Source organism: Lycium ferocissimum, chromosome 1 (assembly GCF_029784015.1).
Source record: "Lycium ferocissimum isolate CSIRO_LF1 chromosome 1, AGI_CSIRO_Lferr_CH_V1, whole genome shotgun sequence".
Taxonomy (NCBI): domain Eukaryota; kingdom Viridiplantae; phylum Streptophyta; class Magnoliopsida; order Solanales; family Solanaceae; genus Lycium; species Lycium ferocissimum.
This window is the reverse complement of record NC_081342.1, coordinates 20,372,634-20,391,095: the sequence shown is the minus strand read 5'-3', so window position 1 is coordinate 20,391,095 and position 18,462 is coordinate 20,372,634. Positions and strand designations below refer to the sequence as shown.

At 41.2% G+C, this 18,462-nt stretch overlaps 1 long non-coding RNA gene across 2 annotated transcripts in view; it reads right to left on the bottom strand.

Annotated features, from left to right (window-relative positions):
- Positions 1-18,086, bottom strand: part of LOC132051894 (uncharacterized) — a 60,930-nt gene extending 42,844 nt beyond the window's left edge. For both annotated transcript variants that reach the window (XR_009413912.1, XR_009413911.1), the window contains exon 1: positions 17,967-18,086. This is a non-coding gene — a long non-coding RNA (uncharacterized LOC132051894). The remainder of the gene's footprint in view (positions 1-17,966) is intronic.
- Between the last annotated feature and the right edge of the window lie 376 nt (positions 18,087-18,462).

Here is an 18,462-nt window from a genome sequence, read left to right as displayed (position 1 = left end):
TTTTCCCAAAAATGCGCAACCTCCTATTTTTTTGGCGTGACTACACACCCATAAACAAGACTTTACTAAACATGGCTCATAGACAGCCCTAGGACAACTGATCTGATATCACTTTAGTCATGACCCAACCGGAGGGCCATGATAGGCACCCGAATCTAACCTACCAGGCACCATAGAACATGCATACATCACATATTCATACTTGAATGTGGGCCATGAGGGTCGTCATGAGATAACCTGCTAACTAATAGATATCATAAGCTGGAAGGGACACAAGTCCAAAAGATAAATATATACAGGCGTCATTAAGCTGAACTCAAGTATACAAGCCAATAAGGCTACCAAAGATAATGATACAACAGCATATAGGCCAAAAAGGCCATAAGATATCTAACTGTACATATCTGTCTACGAGCCTCTACTAGAGTACAAAAATATAATAAAGATGGGACAGGACCCCGCCATACCCAAATGTACACAAAAAAATATACTCAAGCTACAGACAAGAATTCGAACAAGTGGAGGTTCTATACAAGCGCTAAGTAAATCCTAAGAATGTGAATCGTCTCCCTATCTACCTGCGGGCATGAACGCAGCATACACAAACAAAAGGACGTCAGTACGAATAATATACCCTGTATTCAAGGCATGAAAAACAACATAATAAAGACAAGAACGTAACATGAGATAAATCAGAAACAACCTATACATCCGAATGCCTCTGAAGACGGAAGACATGCATGCTTTCCTTTTTAAGAAAAAATATTTTCATACATATATATATAAGCCACACTATGCGCTACATCATCATCATTAAGTCACTCTTGGGCTATCATTATCGTACTGTACCCACTGCAGCGGTGTGCACAATAAGTGCAGTACTCGACTAATTATAGCGCGGCGCGGTGTCATATATATATATAAAGCATGCATATGAGCACAAAGAAGCGTTACGACTCTATCGGAGTGACGTAAGGTCGGTATACCTCCGATTACCATTATCTAATTATCGTCGACATATCTCACCTTAAAGGATCAAGAGAACCATAAGATGAGTTCAACAACCATCAACAAGATCAATAATCATAAGACAAGATCAATAACATCATAAGAAGATCAAGAACATAATCTCCTAATGCTTCTAAGAATGGAATCATTATGGATGACATTCATATATGTTCGTAACAATATGATCATGCTAAAAGAAAGAAAGGGACAACCTTAACAAACCTCGTCGTCTACTTAATCACTCAACCATTATTTTACTGAGCTTGCAAATCTGCATTCAAGATGATTCACACTAAGGTTAAGTCGTTGAAACACTTATGAGGTCAAATTAAACTAATAGGTGAGCTAATGGAAATTGGACAAAGATTTCCCCTATATCATCTACTTCCTCCCAATTTCCAAAAAACTCCAAAACATCAATAATAACATAAAAAATACCATATCTAAGAGATTATATTCAAACTTGACTCAAATCAGCCTAAAACTTCCTTCCAAAATTCAGCCCATAGCCAATAACTTCAACTTAATACCTTATGACCTCTCTACCATGATTCTCTTCACCTTTAAGACCAGTTAAACCTCCAAATCAAGTCAACATAAGAAATAGGATGAATAACATACCTTATAACTTCAAGAACTTCAACTTCCACAACTTGCTTCAAGACTAAATTCACCACAACATCAAGTAGAAGCAAGAACAATTACCTTCTATGAACTAATTACGGTTTTAGAGCTTGATCTTTTCTGAATATGATTTGGGATGATTAGGGATGGTTGAGAGAGCCAAAAAGGTCACTAGGGATTTTTTTTTGGTGAAGCAAATGAACCCCAAGTCATGCCAATTAATTTATAACAAAAGGGAAAAATCTCCACCTCCTCAATTTCAAGATGCACTTTCACAGTCATGAAGTATTTCACGGTCCGTGGAAGTGACCGTGACCCACTTCCAGTGGGAAATACCAACTCCACCCATTCCACGGTGACCCAACAACACTTTCACAGTCCTTGAAATGATTCACGGTCTGTGGAAGTGGCCGTAAAACTGCCTTGGTCCAATTTTCCAGCGAAACATATTCTTTTCTATTCATTTGACGTCTAATTAACCTTCATACTCTTTCCCAAAAATGTTTAAGGACTTGTATAACTTCGAGATGCACCCATAGGCCTCATGCACAACTTCCCAAATGATTTCCAATACAAGCCTACGATAACCAACTTAAGACGAAACTTTAACGTATGCGAAAAATGAGGTGTAACAGAAATGCAATGCAACAATGATACTATCTCAACTGTGTACACACATGCTAAGTGGTATTGTTTTCCCAAATAGTCATGACCTGCAAGGGACCCATGGTGTCCATGTACCACTCGCTCCGGAACTGACCTCGAATCATGAGCCCATAACTAGGCCACATCCTCACCCCCTGATAAATGTGCCTTTATATATTTATATCTCTGTATCTAATCACAATATGAATCTCAACGCATTTCTAGTCCAACAGTTAATATGGAACATGATCAGTCAATAACATCAATGTCAATAAATACAGCACCACGCCACAAGTCAAAACAAGACTCAGATAAATTCACTCGATACAACATGAGTTTGTAACCATCTCAATCAACAAGAAGAGTATATATTGATTCCCTCCCTTTCAAAACACAACAATTCCATCTCAAGTTTCGGTATATGAAGAAATAGAAATAAGCCCACAAAATCAGAATTCATACCAACCAAATCTTACTTTCTCCTATCGACTTTATTACATATACAATTAACTAACCAAAGTCTAACTCAAGTAAATCGTAGCCTATATCAAAACCAAACTAGAACAATGCAATTATTCTACAATAGCCTTCCCCTTTCGCAAAGCTTCGGAACGTTCAAAGTCTAGAAATTATAACGCTAAGTGAGTAAGGAATCATCTACTCAACAACAACAATTTGGGGAAGAAAACTCTACTACTTCTATCCTTTTTCAATGTGTGGACTATCATTAGGTATGTATTCATCCCAAAATCAATCCCAAAAATCATGCTATATCAATTCATGGGTTCTACAATTAATTCAACCCCTTTCAATCAGTTTTTAGGCTAAAGCTTTCATTTTTATTGGAACCCTAAGTCTCAATCAACCATTCCCATTATTAAGAATCAAATTCTGATCCTAGGAAGTGATAATCTGTACTCCTAGATGATTAAACAATAATAAAATCAATAACCATTCATTGTTCAAGGGTTTTCATAAATTCAAGGGTTCTAGCCTTTCAATTCACCATTAATGAACCTTAGATGATGTTGGGACTTAAGAGGATTATGAATGAAGCTACAGGTTGAGACTTACCTTGACGAAGAGTGGTGCCCTAGCCTTAGAAAAATCGCCTTAGTGTTCTTGGAAACTGTTTTTGGTATTATGTGGGAAATGGATTCAAAATATGGAATATAAAACACAGTTTCTGCCTCCCGTCGACTGCTGTCGTAGTCGAAGTTCGCTACGGCGATCCCGCTATAGAGGGAATGGTCCTGCTATGGCGGACCTCATTAATTCTCGCACCCGTGCGGCAGCGATCGGCCAGCCGTGATAGCGGACTCGTGTCACGACCCAATTTCACTAAGTTGTGCGGGCACCTACCTTTCTAACCTCAGTAGGTGAACTCTTAAATCAACATTCACAAATAATAGAAAATGGCAGAAGAAGTAAAATAGCAAAAGTCTCACAATTATGATATAAATAAGAAAATGCGAAAGCAAAATGAAATCCGCCCCAGTATCTGGTCTGGTCATATAAGAGCATCTAACTAAAATCTACAAGTCTGGAATATCAATAATACATCAAGTCCGAATATGTCTCAGAATAGGAAATAAGACATAAATAAGAAGAATCTTCAAAGCGGCAGACATCTCGTGCTCACGCTGTAGACTCTAAGCAACTCTTAAGGCGACTATCAACCACGAGAAGCGAGAGAGATCCAACACCGGAATTTCGCATTCATAAAAGAATGCGACAAGTGCAAGTCGAACAAAATCACAAGATCTTGGTAGGTATCATAGGCCGACTAAGTATAGCTAACATAATTCAGACAATAAAGTAAGATAGGCAGATAAATCAACAAGTATAAGTCAACCACAAATAAAACCAAGTACACGTCATCACCTAGGTGGAAGCATATAAACCCAAGTGTGCCAAGCCTCAATATATCGAATCCGAAACCAACATCACAAATAAAACACCATATCATCACAATATAATCCATAATGCAATGCAATGCAATAATATAGGAATGCAAGTGCAATGCAATGTTGTGTACACATGTACTCCGAACGAAAAACTTCATATCTCAGTAGCACAACCAAGGTGACTCGCAAAGTCTAAGTGTTATTCGTCCCGGATCTTTTTCCAATAGATAGATGAGACTACGGATCTTTCTTGAAATGAGCAGAATTTTCATCGGCCACCTGGGGGACCCACGGAGTCCATGCACTCATGCAATCCACTATTCTGGGCCAAACATGTAATGACCCTCCCGACCATTATGGGAAATGAGGGATCACCCAACCAAATAGAACCTTCCTAAGGGTAGAACGAGCTAAAAGAAACTCGGTTGTATAAGTCTAATAACTAAAAATTTGACTTATTTGGGATTGTCATTTGATTTCGTGAGTCCATCGGGGGGTGACGTAGGAAATTAGAACTTCGTTGGAAATTTCGAGGCCACAGGCGGATTCGTATGATGTTTTTATGTATATGTGCCCATTTTGTTTGTGTTTGTGAGGCCTCGGATGAAATGTTAGGTGATAGAGTGGAAACCAGGGCAAAAGTCGGCCTTACTGACCAAATGGGACCGCTGCGGCGGGGCTTGTACCATTACGGCAGTATTGCTATAGCTATGAGCACCTTACTGCCAGCAGTCAACCATAGTCCATATGTCCGCCGCGGCGGGCCATGTTCTGCTATGGCAGTCTCGCTATAGCGAAACATGAGCTGCCATAGCGGTGGTCGGGTTTTTTTTGGTCCGCTATAGTGAGCACTTGATTGCTATAGCGAGACCGCCGCGACAGTAAATTGACCGCCGCAGCGGTCGACGGATGGCAGAATGCCATGTTTTAAACACTTAGGCCTCATTTGTTTTCATTAAGATTAAGACGTCTGAATCTGAATGCGCATCTGAATGATTAAGACATTGTCTCTAGATCTGAACACTGAATGATTAAGACCATTTATTTTTTCAGCATCTGAATGTGCATAATGTATTTATTTAAATATAATAAATATACAATTCAAATAAAAAAGATAAATAATTATTAGAAAATAAATACAAATTAATAAAATAAAATAATTATTTGATAAAGAAAAATAAAACATTTACGTTTGCTAGTAATGATGGAGATGTTTATAGTGGTGGTGGGGTTTTTAGGGGGTGGGGTGGTTGGTAGGTTGGGTGGAAGGGTTTTAGGGGTGGTGGTGGTGCAACATTTTTAGGGGTAGGGTGGGGGAGTTAGAGTTAAGGTAGGTGGATGGTGGGGGTTGGGTGGATTTGTGGGGTGTGGTGGGTAGGTCGGGGGTAGGATTAGAGGGTGGATAGTGGGGGGTTAGGGTAGGTGGGTTGTGGGGTGAGGGTGAGGTAGGTAGTAGTTGGGGGTGAGTTTGCGGGGTGGGGTGGGATAGTGGGTAGGTGGGTTGAGAAGGTTAGGGTGATATTGGTGGTGAGTGAGTGGGGGTAGGGGTTGGGGTGGGTGGTCAGGGGGTAGGGGTTAGGGGTGGGTGGTTGGGGGTGGGTAGTGGAGGATAGTGGGAGTAGCGGGTGAAGCCGGTGGTGAAAATTATCCATTCAAAATACCTCTTAATGATATTAAGACTTTATTCAAGATCTTAATGATTAAGACCTATTCAGACCAAATAAGTGCTTAGATCTTAATGTAAATAAATGCACGTAATGGCCTAAGGTCTAAAACATTCAGATTCAGACCTCCATTAAGTGCAAACAAATGAGGCCTTAGTCCCACATTCTTTATTCATAATACTCTAACATAGTTCCCCACAAGCACCTAGGGTGAAATTCCAAGCTAGGGCAAGAATACTCTTGAGAGGTAAGTCTCATCCATCCCTTTTAATGATTCCATATCATCTTCATGATTATCATCCCTTTTATGGGTCTTCCATGGTGAAATTAGTAATAGTAAACCTAGGAACTAATAAACATTTTATACTTGATGGGTTATGATGGTTATCACATATTTATCATCTAATGGCTTGGGTTAACTACTATAAATCATAAATTGAACCTTTAGAGCCATAAACTAAGTGAATTGAGACCTAAGGTTCCATAAAAATGGTAGCTTGACCATGGAAACTGCTTGTAAGTGATTGTGCTGATCATATATGGTTGTAAATTGATGATTAGTGATTACTAAAGCCCTTGTTAGGTTGTTTACACCTAGAAATCATTCACCCATTGGAATGGGGCTAAGGGAAGGGTGTTTTGTATTGATTTTGTGACTAGAATAATTGTGACTCATTGAGCATTCTAATAGCTAGACTTTGAGCGTTCTGAGGCTTTACGGCAGCGAAAAGCAGTAGCAGGGTGGCTCGAGTTGTTCCAGCTCTACGTTGAGGTAGGTTACGGTCTACTTGAGTTAGACTTTGATTAGTTGATTGTATTTGTTGTGAATTCATTAGGAGAAAGCATATCTAGTCTTCATGCATGATATTGTGTAGTTGAGCCCCTATGCGATATTGATTGAGTGATTGTGTGGGCTTCGTGCCACTATTCATGTGTGTTGAATCTACAGTTGATGTTGTTGTGATGAGAAGTTAATATGATCTTCTCGGTGATATTATGACACGAAATGATGATTTGAGCATTGATAATAAAAGAGCAAGAAATACCGTTACGTACAGATCTATGAAAAGGCACATACGTGATCTAGATTATGGGCTCGTGGTTCGGAGTTCGTTCTGAAAATGAGAGATACATTGATATGGCCCACGTCCGAGGTTCTTTCCAGAGCGGAGGTTTATGCTCGGGTCCGATGAGTATCCGGAACGAGTGGTACATAGACACCATAGGTCCCCTGCAGGTCATGACTACTGAGCAATGACATCAGTTGGCATGTGTGTACCGTGATTATGGTATTTGTGGTATACTTATTCCGATTTTATGGTTTTTTGTTGACTGAGTTCTTGATATTTGGGTGACTTGATTGGTGACTGTCCTTGGTTAACTTATCATGGTTTATTTATTTCATGTCTATTGGCTGGCTTGTTTATTCTCTTTATTGGTAAGATATACATGATACTAATCTTAGTCGGCCTATCGGTAGATAGTGGTTATACTGATACTACCTTGCTGCATTCTTTAGAGTGCATATTGTGATACAGAGACTGCTATCCGCCCTCACATCTTGCGTTGAGAACATTGTCGACAGATTTAGGGTGAGCTTCTATCCATGCCAGGCCGCTCGAAAATCTTCCTCTTATGATGTGTATTTCCTATTCTGGACATTATGGTTATTTGTTAGACGGCTTTCATTCCTTAGACATGTTCTAGATTAGAGTCCTCGTACGATGACTTTTGAATTTTGGGAAATTGTAATAGTTAGGACTTCCGGTTTTATTTCGATATTTATGGCATGACTTACTTGATTATTTGATGCTTGAATGAGTAATAATGGTTAAATTGGCTAATATAAAATGGACTTAAATGAATAGATGACTTATGTGTTGGTTCACCCACTAGGAGTTAGTTGGGTGCCAGTCATGGCAGGTTGGGTCGTGACAGAGTTTGTATCAAAGCTTTAGGTTCGTCGATCTCATCGTACAAGGACATGTCTAGTAGAGTCTTGTGAATCGGCACAGAGACATCTATACTTATCTTCGAGAGGCTACCGAACACTACAAAAATTCCCTTTTCTTTCCTTCTTTCGTGCTACTTGATTCCAATTAGTATCTGCTGATTCAAATTGGTATCTAACTGTCCTTCACTCTCTCGCCGATGGCAAGAACACGCACGGCATTAGCTAGCGAAAGAGGTGGAGGCAAAGGAGCCGGTAGAGGGGCAGCCCCAGCTGGGGGCGGAGTCCCAGTTATTGATCTCGTGCCTCCAGTGATTCCTAATAAGGTCGCGGGAGAGGCAGCCGCACCCGCTGGCCCCAGCCTCGCGGGCAGCAAAGACGCGCCCCACCAGAGCCGCAATGCTCCCCGCATGAAAGATGCTATGGCACAGGTGCTACATTGGTTGCATAGGTTAGCACGGGCTGGAGCTATACCAGGAGTTCTAGCATGTAGGCACGCAAGAGTAGCAGCCCCAGGTTCGGGGGTTCAAAGATGCCGCAGCAGTGGCACCTCAGGTTTAAAGGCCTTTCCGAGTCCAGTTACAGGGCCGGTAATGACTGGCGAGGAGCATGATCTATTTTGGAGGTTCACTAAAATGAAAACTTCTGTGTTCTATGGTACTGAGTCAGAGGATGCATTCGAGTTCATCATAGACTGTCACTAGAGGCTCCATAATATGGGGGCTATAGACAAGTACGGTGTAGAGTTTGTGACCTTCCAGTTTTTGGGTGATACCAAGCTATGGTAGAGGGCATATGTAGAGTGCAGGAGCCTAGGTCTCCTCCGTTGACTTAAGCTTAGTTCTATTATGTGTTTTTGGATAAGTATGTTCCGCACTCTGAAGGACTGAAGAAAGGATGAGTTCGCTAATATTGATTAGGGGAACTCGTCTGTTGCTGTGTACGAGTCCCGTTTTCACTCCTTATCTCGCTATGCTCTTCAGTTACTGCCTAGTGAAGGGGAGAGGATTAGGCGTTTCATGAAGGGGTTGAACACTGGACTTCAGCTATCAGCTCTTTCCTTGTAGCCACTGGGGCTTCATTCTAGGAGGTAGTAGAGCATGTTCGTGTTGTTAAGGGCATTAAGCAGGGAAGCCATACGAAGCAGGTAGAGAAGAAGGCCCGAAGTGGTGGGATTTTTAGCAACTCCTTCTCGAGGGGTCAGAGTTCGCAGGTATATTCAAAGCCGCCTGGGCCGGTCCGCGATGCGTATCACCGGAGGCCCATCGCAGGCAAATTATCAAGCTTCCGACAAAGACAGAGGCTATACTATTTCATCAATTTCTATTCAGTGACCTACGCTGGACTGTGTATGTTATGAGTGTGGTGAGATAGGGTACATTAAGAGGTATTGCCCCAGACTCAGACAAAGTGGGTGGGGGACTCAGTATTAGGCTCCTTGAGCTCCGTTTGCTCGAGATATAAGGAGGAAGGATCACGCACCGACAGGGCAGGGCAGCCACAATGGGGGTAGGAGTGGTGCCCAGCCTAATCGAGGCGGTCCCGCCCGTGCAGAGGCGAGCACGCGGCCGGCCGTAGGGGCGGGGGGCTCGCATCGGGTCATGATAATCGCGGTGGTTCTGGTGCCGCGGCGAGGGCGCGGTCATTTGTATGCTTTTCCAGGTAGGCCCGAGGCTGAGGCCTTCGATGCTATTATCAGAGGTACTATCTCAGTTTATGATCGGATGGCTTCTGTTTTATTTGATCCGGGATCTACTTTTTCTTATGTGTCTAAATACTTTATTGTGGGTCTAGATATGATGTATGATACCCTTGATGCTCTTATTTATGTATCTACTCCGGTTGGGGATTTTGTGGTGGTGGATAGCGTCTTCCCTTCTTGTACGATTAGTTTTATGGGGTCTAGTACTTAGGCGGATTTGATGATCCTAGATATGGTAGATTTCGATGTTATTTTGGGCATGAGTTGGTTGTCCCCGCATTATGCCATTCTTGATTGTCACTCTAAGACCATTACCTTAGCTATGCCCGGGGCACCTAGACTTGAGTGGAAGGGTAACCTTAGTCCCCTCCCTACGAAAGTTATATCCTTTGTTCGTGCTAGGAAGCTAGTACAGAAGGATTGTTTAGCTTATTTGGCACATATTCATGACACCAATGCAGATATTCCATCTTTTGATTCGGGTCCAGTGGTATGCGAGTTTGCAGATGTGTCCCCCGCGGACTTGGCTGGTATGCCACCTATTCATGACATTAATTTTAGGGTTGATTTAGACCCAGGGACTCATCCTATCTCTATCCCACCTTATAGGATGGCGCCAGCAAAACTTCAAAAATTGAAAGAGCAGTTGCAAGATCTTTTGAGTAAGGGGTTTATTCGCCCGAGTGCCTCTTCGTGGGGTGCTCTTGTGTTATTTGTTAAGAAGAAGGATGGGTCTATGCGTATGTGTACTGATTATCGTCAACTAAATAAGGTAACTGTCCAAATAAGTATCCCATTCCCCATATTGATGACTTGTTTGATCAGTTACAAGGAGCTTTTATGTTCTCTAAAATTGACTTAAGATCAGGATATCACTAGTTGAAGATTCGGGCAGAGGATGTTCCTAAGACAGCTTTCAGGACCAGGCATGGACACTATGAGTTCTTAGTTATGTCTTTTGGGCTTACTAATGCCCCAGCTACATTTATTGATTTGATGAACAGTGTGTTTAATCCCTTTTTAGACTCTTTCGTAATAGTAGTCATTGATGATATCCTGGTGTACTCTAAAAGTAAAGAGGAGCATGAGAAACATTTGAGGCTTGCTCTTGGGGTATTGTGGGAAAAGGAGCTGTATGCTAAATTCTCCAAGTGTGAATTTTGGTTGTCTTCTGTGTCCTTCTTAGGGCATGTAATTTCTAAGGAAGGTATTATGGTGGAACCTCAGAAAATTCAGGCGGTCAGGGAATGGGCTAGGCCCACATTAGTGATCGAGATCCGTAGTTTCGTAGGTCTGGCTAGCTACTATCATTGGTTTGTGAAAGGGTTTGCCTCTATTGCTTCTCATTTGACTCGCTTGACTCAGAAAGAAGTACCATTTCAGTGGTCCGATGAGTGTGAGGAGAGCTTTCAAAAGCTCAAGACATTGTTGATTACAAAGACCGATTCTAGCATTGCCCGTGGAGGGCAAGGATTTTATTTTTTATTGCGATGCTACACGTTCTGGTTTGGGTGTTGTTTTGATGCAGGAAAAGAAGGCGATTGCTTATGCTTCTCGGCAGTTGAAAGTGTAAGAGAAAAACTACCCTACTCATGATTTAAAGTTAGCAGCGGTGGTATTTGCGTTGAAAATCTGGAGGCACTACTTGCATGGTATCCATTGTGAGGTGTACACTGACTATCGCAGTTTGCAGCATGTGTTCACACAGAGGTATCTGAACTCTAGGCAGCGGAGATGGATGGAACTGTTGAAAGTTTATGATATCACCATTCTGTATCACCCCGATAAGGCAAATGTAGTGGCTGACGCATTGAGCAGGAAGTTGGCTAGTATGGGAAGCCTAGCTAGTTTGATTTCTTCGGAGCGTCCGTTAGCTAGAGAGGTTCAGACTCTGGCTAACAGTTTGATGAGCCTGGATATTCCTAGCACAGGCAGGTGTTGTCTTGTGTTGAGGCTCGGTCATCATTTTTAGAGCAGATTAAGGCTAAGCAATTTGAGGATGCTAAGTTGTGTAAAATACGTGATAAGGTGTTGCGTGGTGAGGCCAAAGAGGCCGTGATTGATGAAGAGGAGTGTTGCGAATTAAAGGGAGAGTATGTGTGCCACGTGTGGATGATTTGATCAAGACCATTCTGATCGAGGCTCATAGTTCGAGATATTCTATTCATCTTGGCGCTACTAAGATGTATCGCGATTTGAGACAGTATTACTGATGGATTAGAATGAAGCGTGATATAGTTGAGTTTGTTGCTCAGTGTCGGAATTGCCAACAGGTGAAGTATGAACATCAGAAACCTGGGGGTACACTTCAGAGGATGCCCATTCCTGAGTGGAAGTGGGAAAGAATAGCTATGGATTTCGTGGTTGGTCTTCCGAAGACGCTAGGGAAATTTGATTCTATCTAGGTTATTGTTGATAGGTTGACTAAGTCCGCCCACTTTATTCCAGTGAAGATAACTTATAATGTGGAGAAATTTGCTAAAATCTACATTCGTGAGGTGGTTAGGCTTCATAGGGTTCCTATCTCCATTGTGTCCGACAGGGGCACAACGTTCACATTCAGATTCTAGGAGTGTTTGCATGAGGAGTTGGGTACGAAGTTGGATCTTAGTACAACATTCCACCCACGGCATCGACGGGTACCGATGCGTACCATTCAGGTTCTTGAAGATATGTTTCGTGCGTGTGTGATAGACTTTGGTAGGCATTAGGACCAGTTCTTACCTTTGGCCGAATTCGCATATAACAATAGCTACCACTCGAGTATCGATATGGCTTCGTTTGAGGCGTTGTATGGGAGGAGGTGTAGGTCTCCTATTGAATGGTTTGATGCATTCAAGGTGAGACCTTGGGGCACCCATCTTCTGAGGGAGTCCCTAGAGAAGGTAAAGGTGATCCAAGCTAAGCTTCTAGCAACCCAGAGTAAGCATAAGAAGTATGCGGATCGTAAAGTCCGAGATCTTTAGTTTGGAGAGGGAAAGCAAGTATTGCTGAAAGTCGCACCTATAAAGGGTGTGATGAGGTTCGGGAAGAAAGGAAAGCTTAGCCCGAGGTACATTAGGCCGTTTAAGATCCTCAAGCGTATGGGGGAGGTGGCTTATAAGTTGGCTTTGCCTCCGGGTCTATCAGGCGTTCATCCAGTGTTCCATGTTTCGATGTTAAAGAGGTACCATAGGGATGGTTCGTACATAATCCGTTAGGATTCGATTTTGTTAGATGAGAATCTAACATATGAGGAAGAGCCCGTTGCGATCTTAGATAGAGATATTCGCAAGTTGAGGTCCAAGGAAATAGCCTCTGTGAAAGTTCAGTGGAAGAATCGTCCGATGGAGGAAGCTACTTAGGAAACCGCAGTCTCCGATATGCGAGGGCATCCTCGCCTTTTCGGGCCGAGTCGTGTAACTCCTCTCCTAGATTCCTCATCCTTGTCCGTTCGGGGACGAACGGTGTTTTAATTGGTATCCGGTGCAACGACCTCCTGTGCGTTATAGAATGAGATCACCCAACCAAATAGAACCATCCCAAGGGTAGAACGAGCTAATAGAAACTCAATTGTATAAGTTTAAGAACTGAAAATTTGACTTATTTGGGATTGTTTTTTTATTTCGTGAGTCCATCGGGGGTGACGCAGAAAATTAGAAGTCCGTTGGGAATTCTGAGGCCACGGGCAGATTCGTATGATGTTTTCATGTATACGTATACATTTGTTTTGTGTTTGTGAGGCCTTGGATGAAATTTTAGGTGATAGAGTGAAAAACTGGGCAAAAGTCGGGCTTACTACCAAAATGGAACTGCTACGGCGGGGCTTGTATCACTACGGCGGTACCGCTATAGCTGCGAGCACCTCGCCGCCAGTGGTTAGCCATGGGCCATGTGTCCACCGTGGCGAGCCATGTCCCGCTATGGCAGTATCGCTATAGCGGAATATGGGCCCTCATAGTGGTGGTCGGGTTTTTCTTGGTCCGCTATAGCGGGCACTTGACCGCTATAACAAAATCGCTGCAACGGTAAATTGACCGTCGCAACGGTCGATGGGTGGTAGAATGCCGTGTTTTAAACACTTAGTCCCACATTTTTAATACTTAATACTCCAACACAGTTACCCATAAGCACTTAGGGTGAAATTCCAAGCTAGGGCATGAATACTCTTGAGAGGTAAGTCTCATCCATCCTTTTCAATCATTTCGTATCATCTTCATGATTATCATCCCTTTTATGGGTCTTCTAGGAATTAATAAACCTTCTATACTTGATAGGTTATGATGGTTATCATATATTTATCATCTAATGGCTTGGGTTAACTCCTTTAAATCATAAATTGAACCTTTAGAGCCATAAACTAAATTAATTGAGACCTAGGGTTCTATAAAAATGGTAGCTTGATCATGGAAACTGCTTGTAAGTGATTCTGCTGATCATATATGGTTGTAAATTGATGATTAGTGATTACTAAAGCCTATGTTAGGTTGTTTACACCTAGAAATCATTCGCTCATTGGAATGGGGCTAAGGGAAGGGTATTTTGTATTGATTTTTGTGACTAGAATAATTATGATTCATTGAGCATTCAAATTGGTAGACTTTGAGAGTTTTGAGGCTTTACGGAAGGGAAAAACTGTAGCAAAGTGACTCGAGTTGTTCCAGCTCTACGTTGAGGTTGGTTACGGTCTACTTGAGTTAGACTTTGATTAGTTGATTGTATGTGTTGTGAATTCATTAGGAGAAAGCATGTTTAGTCTTCATGCATGATATTTTGTGGTTGAACTCCCTATGTGATATTGATTGAGTGACTGTGTGGGCTTCGTGCCACTATTCATGTGTGTTGAATCTACAGTTGATGTTATTGTGATGAGAAGTTAATATGATCTTCTCGGTGATATTGTGATACGAAATGATGATATGAGCATTGATAATAAGAGAGCATGAAATACAGTTACATACAGATATATGAAAAGGCACATATGTGACTTAGATTATGGGCTCGTAGTCCGAGGTTCGTTCTGAAAATGAGAGATACATTGATGTGGCCCACGTTCGAGGTTCTTTTCGAAGCAGAGGTTTATGCTCGGGTTCGATAAGTATCCGGAACAAGTGGTACATGGACACCATGGGTCCCTTGTAGGTCATAACTACTGAGCAATGATATCAGTTAGCATGTGTGTACAGTGATTATGGTATTTGTGGTAGATTTATTCCTGTTTATGGTTTTCTGTTTACTGAGTTCTTGATATTTGGGTAACTTGATTGGTGATTGTCCTTGGTTGACTTGTCATGGTTTATTTATTTCATGTTTGTTGGCTGACTTGTTTATTCTATTAATTTGTGAGACATGCATGATACTAATATTAGTCGGCCTATGATATCTGCTGGTACATTGTGGCTGTACTGATACTACCTTGCTGCCTTCTTTTGAGTGCAGATTGTGATACAGAGACTGTTACCCGCCCTCATATGTAGCGTTGAGGACGTTGCTGACAGATTTAGGGTGAGCTTCTATCCATGCCAGGCCGCCCAAAGATCTTCCTCTTATGATGTCTATTTCCTATTCTGGACATTATGGTTATTTGGGAGACAGATTTCATTCTTTAGACATGTTCTATATTAGAGTCCTCATACGATGACTTTCGAATTTTAGGAAATTGTAATAGTTAGGACTTCTGCTTTTATTTCGATATTTATGGCATGACTTATTTGATTATTTGATGCTTGAATGAGTAATAACTGGTTAAATTGTTTAATATAAAAATGGACTTGAATGAATAGATGACTTATGTGTTGGTACTAGGAGTTAGTTGGGTACCAGTCATGGTGGGTTGGGTCGTGACAAAATATCAGATATCAGACTCTCACATCGCTCTCATCAAAACCGAGCCCAGCTCATCACAGTGTTTCATCAAGTATCAATAATATATCAACTGTGCATCATGAAGGATGAGAATGCGTGCAATGTATATGTCAACATCAATAATCAAATCAATATCACAAGTACCAAACATGGGTACGCCAACATTATCATGAAAGACTACACAAGTCATATAGAACTCTATTCTCGTATCAACATCAACAAGCAAGGCACTATAATCTCACAGCCAAGGTGGAACAACAGTTCCCAATATCTACTATCAACACATGGCATCAAGACAACACAATTGAACAAGCAAGTCACAACATAACGGGGTGGCTAACCCCAATCACACAACAGGGCCCAACCTAAGGCAATATCCAACCCAACTTCATACCCAAAGGTTTACATGTTGTCTCCGATAATATCATCTATATATATGCTTCGCTATACGAAGTCTCACCAAGGGTAAGCCATAACCTACCTGGATAGCTGAACAGTAATACACATACAATCACTTCTTAACCTTGCCCTTCCGCTGAGCCTCAAGATCAAGAAATTCTAGGCATATTTGAAATCTAGATTAGAAATCATGAAGATCGATACCTATACTACTATCATTCAAATTGGGTCAAAAACCAACCCTAGAATTTGGGGAAACAGGGCCCACAAGGGCAAAACGGGAAATTCGAGTGTAAATTATCCAATTAAACACTAGGTGATCAAAAGCCATCAACTAATTTCTAAATTAACTCAATGATTAATCTAGTTTCAAAATCCAAGCAAAACCCTCAATTTTGGGTATAAACCCTAACTCTTAAATTTAAGAATTCATCACTAACAATGGAAGGTATATGATTAACAACCTTAAATACATCATAATCTAGCATAAACCCAATCAATTTCATCATTTAAAGCAACTTAGGAAGTCTAACCAATTTTATGAACTTCTCAAGAAATACCCATTAAACCTTCTTTCATGAAAAAGCCCCAATTTCCTACGTTAGAAATCATGGATTAAAGCTTAAACCAAGGGAATGAATCAAAGGGAAATACTTAGATTATGGTTTAGACCTTATCCCATGAAAGAAACTTGAAGAAAATCCTTGAATTCTCCCAAACCCAAGCTTTCAAGATGAGATAAACCCAAACAACATTAAATAGCAAAAATGCCCAGCTGTTCTGTCTCGTTTCTGGTGCCAAACGATCCCAAAACACGCTTTTGATGCCTCCAATGGGTTCCTTGTAAAATTTCAGTCAAGTTAGGCTCTTGAGTCACTCCATTTGACCTTATAATGAATGAGATATGAAAGTTTCAATATTCAGAATAGTGCAGATTTTTAAATACGAATTCAGTGGCAATTTTGTAATTAATCTGAAAAAATTTGACAACCCAACTCTTAGTAAAATGACCATAATCCCCTCATACGATGTCGAAACTTGATGATTTTAGTTGCTATGGTTCCCAAATTACGATACGGATATAATGGTTTAGTCGAAACACAAATCAAAGGCAGTTTGCTCAATATGGTACCCTTTATGCTCAAATCGACGTTGAAACCGAAAACAATCACCATACAACCCATACTTATCCAAAACTCATCGGAATCTAACCAAATTTTGTGGACATGTCCAAAATCGTCATACAAACTTATTGGAACTTTCAAAACATCGACACGGGTTCATCTTGACCGTGATCAACTCCAATTATAACCTAACCAGTTTCTCAACCAATGACCCAAATCATACCCGAACCCTTCGGGAACCAAAACAATGATACCACTAAGTCATAAATCACCCTCTGGCCCTAATGGAACTGTCGGAATTCAATTACGGGTACGTTTATCCAAAAGTCAACTTCGAGTCAAACGGTTTTCACTTTAAGACCAAATTTTTAAAAAGTCATTCCAAAACCCAAAACGATGCCTAGGGAACTGTGCCACTAGTCCCCTAGGGTCAAAATTGTACTAACAAGGCTCGGGGATGAGTCAACGGGGGCAAAAACGGTAAAAATGCAATAACGACCAAACGGGTCATTACAACTCACTACAGCGGTAATACCACTGCTGCAGCGGTCCATATTGATCAGTGAGCTCTGGGTTTTCACCCAAAATCCAAACACCGATCCGAGGCCCTACATACGCAAATCAAACATGCACATATACATAAAAACACGCTACAGACTCACCCATGGCCTTGGAATTCCCAATGGAGGTCTAATTTACCAAGTCACCCTCAACGAAAATGAAGACAAGTTTCAGACAATGCACAACAACAACCAACACAAGTTTCAGTTTTTAGACTTCGTACTCTTTGAGTTCCCATTAAGCTTATTTCTTTTCTCGAGAAGGTACTATCGAGGGTAAAATGCTCAAAGCCCCCTATAACGACCTAGCGAGTCGTTACACTAATACTGTGTTTCTTCTTTCTGTTTCTATTTCTCACAATCTACGATGTACTGCTTTTTGTTTGTCGTTCAGATGGGCTTTGGCCCTTTTTATTCCTTTCTTTGATTCTTTTCTTCTATTTTATTTTCTCTTTTTTTCCTTTAATCAAATTACTAAATGACTCCTCAATAATTTAGGGTAATTACACAAATACATGAAAAAGGAGTATAATCTTACCTCAAACAACTAATACGGCTTCGAATCAGAGATTACTTCAACTTGGGGTAACCTCTAAATCAACAACAACGAAGAGAAAATATGATCTACTAGCACCACCGGATTCAAACACAAAATTTATGAATTTTCTTATAGATCCTCTCTTGAGTGGTTGGGGATCTCTTAAGAGAGTATTTGGAATTATTTGGAAACTGGTTTGGGTGAAAAATGATGAAGTAAGAAAGCTGGAAGGCTTAAATAGCCTTAAAAGGTCGGCCACAACCTCAAGTGGGTCCCAAAGGGGCTACATGCACAGTCCGGCTAAAACGTGCATATCTCCCTACCCCGACGTCATGTAGATGAGCGGTTAAATGAGTTGAGAACAAGACTCCTAGACTCAATTTGATGGGTGGATCACTGCGTAACTCCAAGTACATTGGTAGAAAATTTCAGTGACATTAGACCTAAATTTCAGTGAACTTATGAACGTACCTTGCGATAACTTATGTTGACTTTT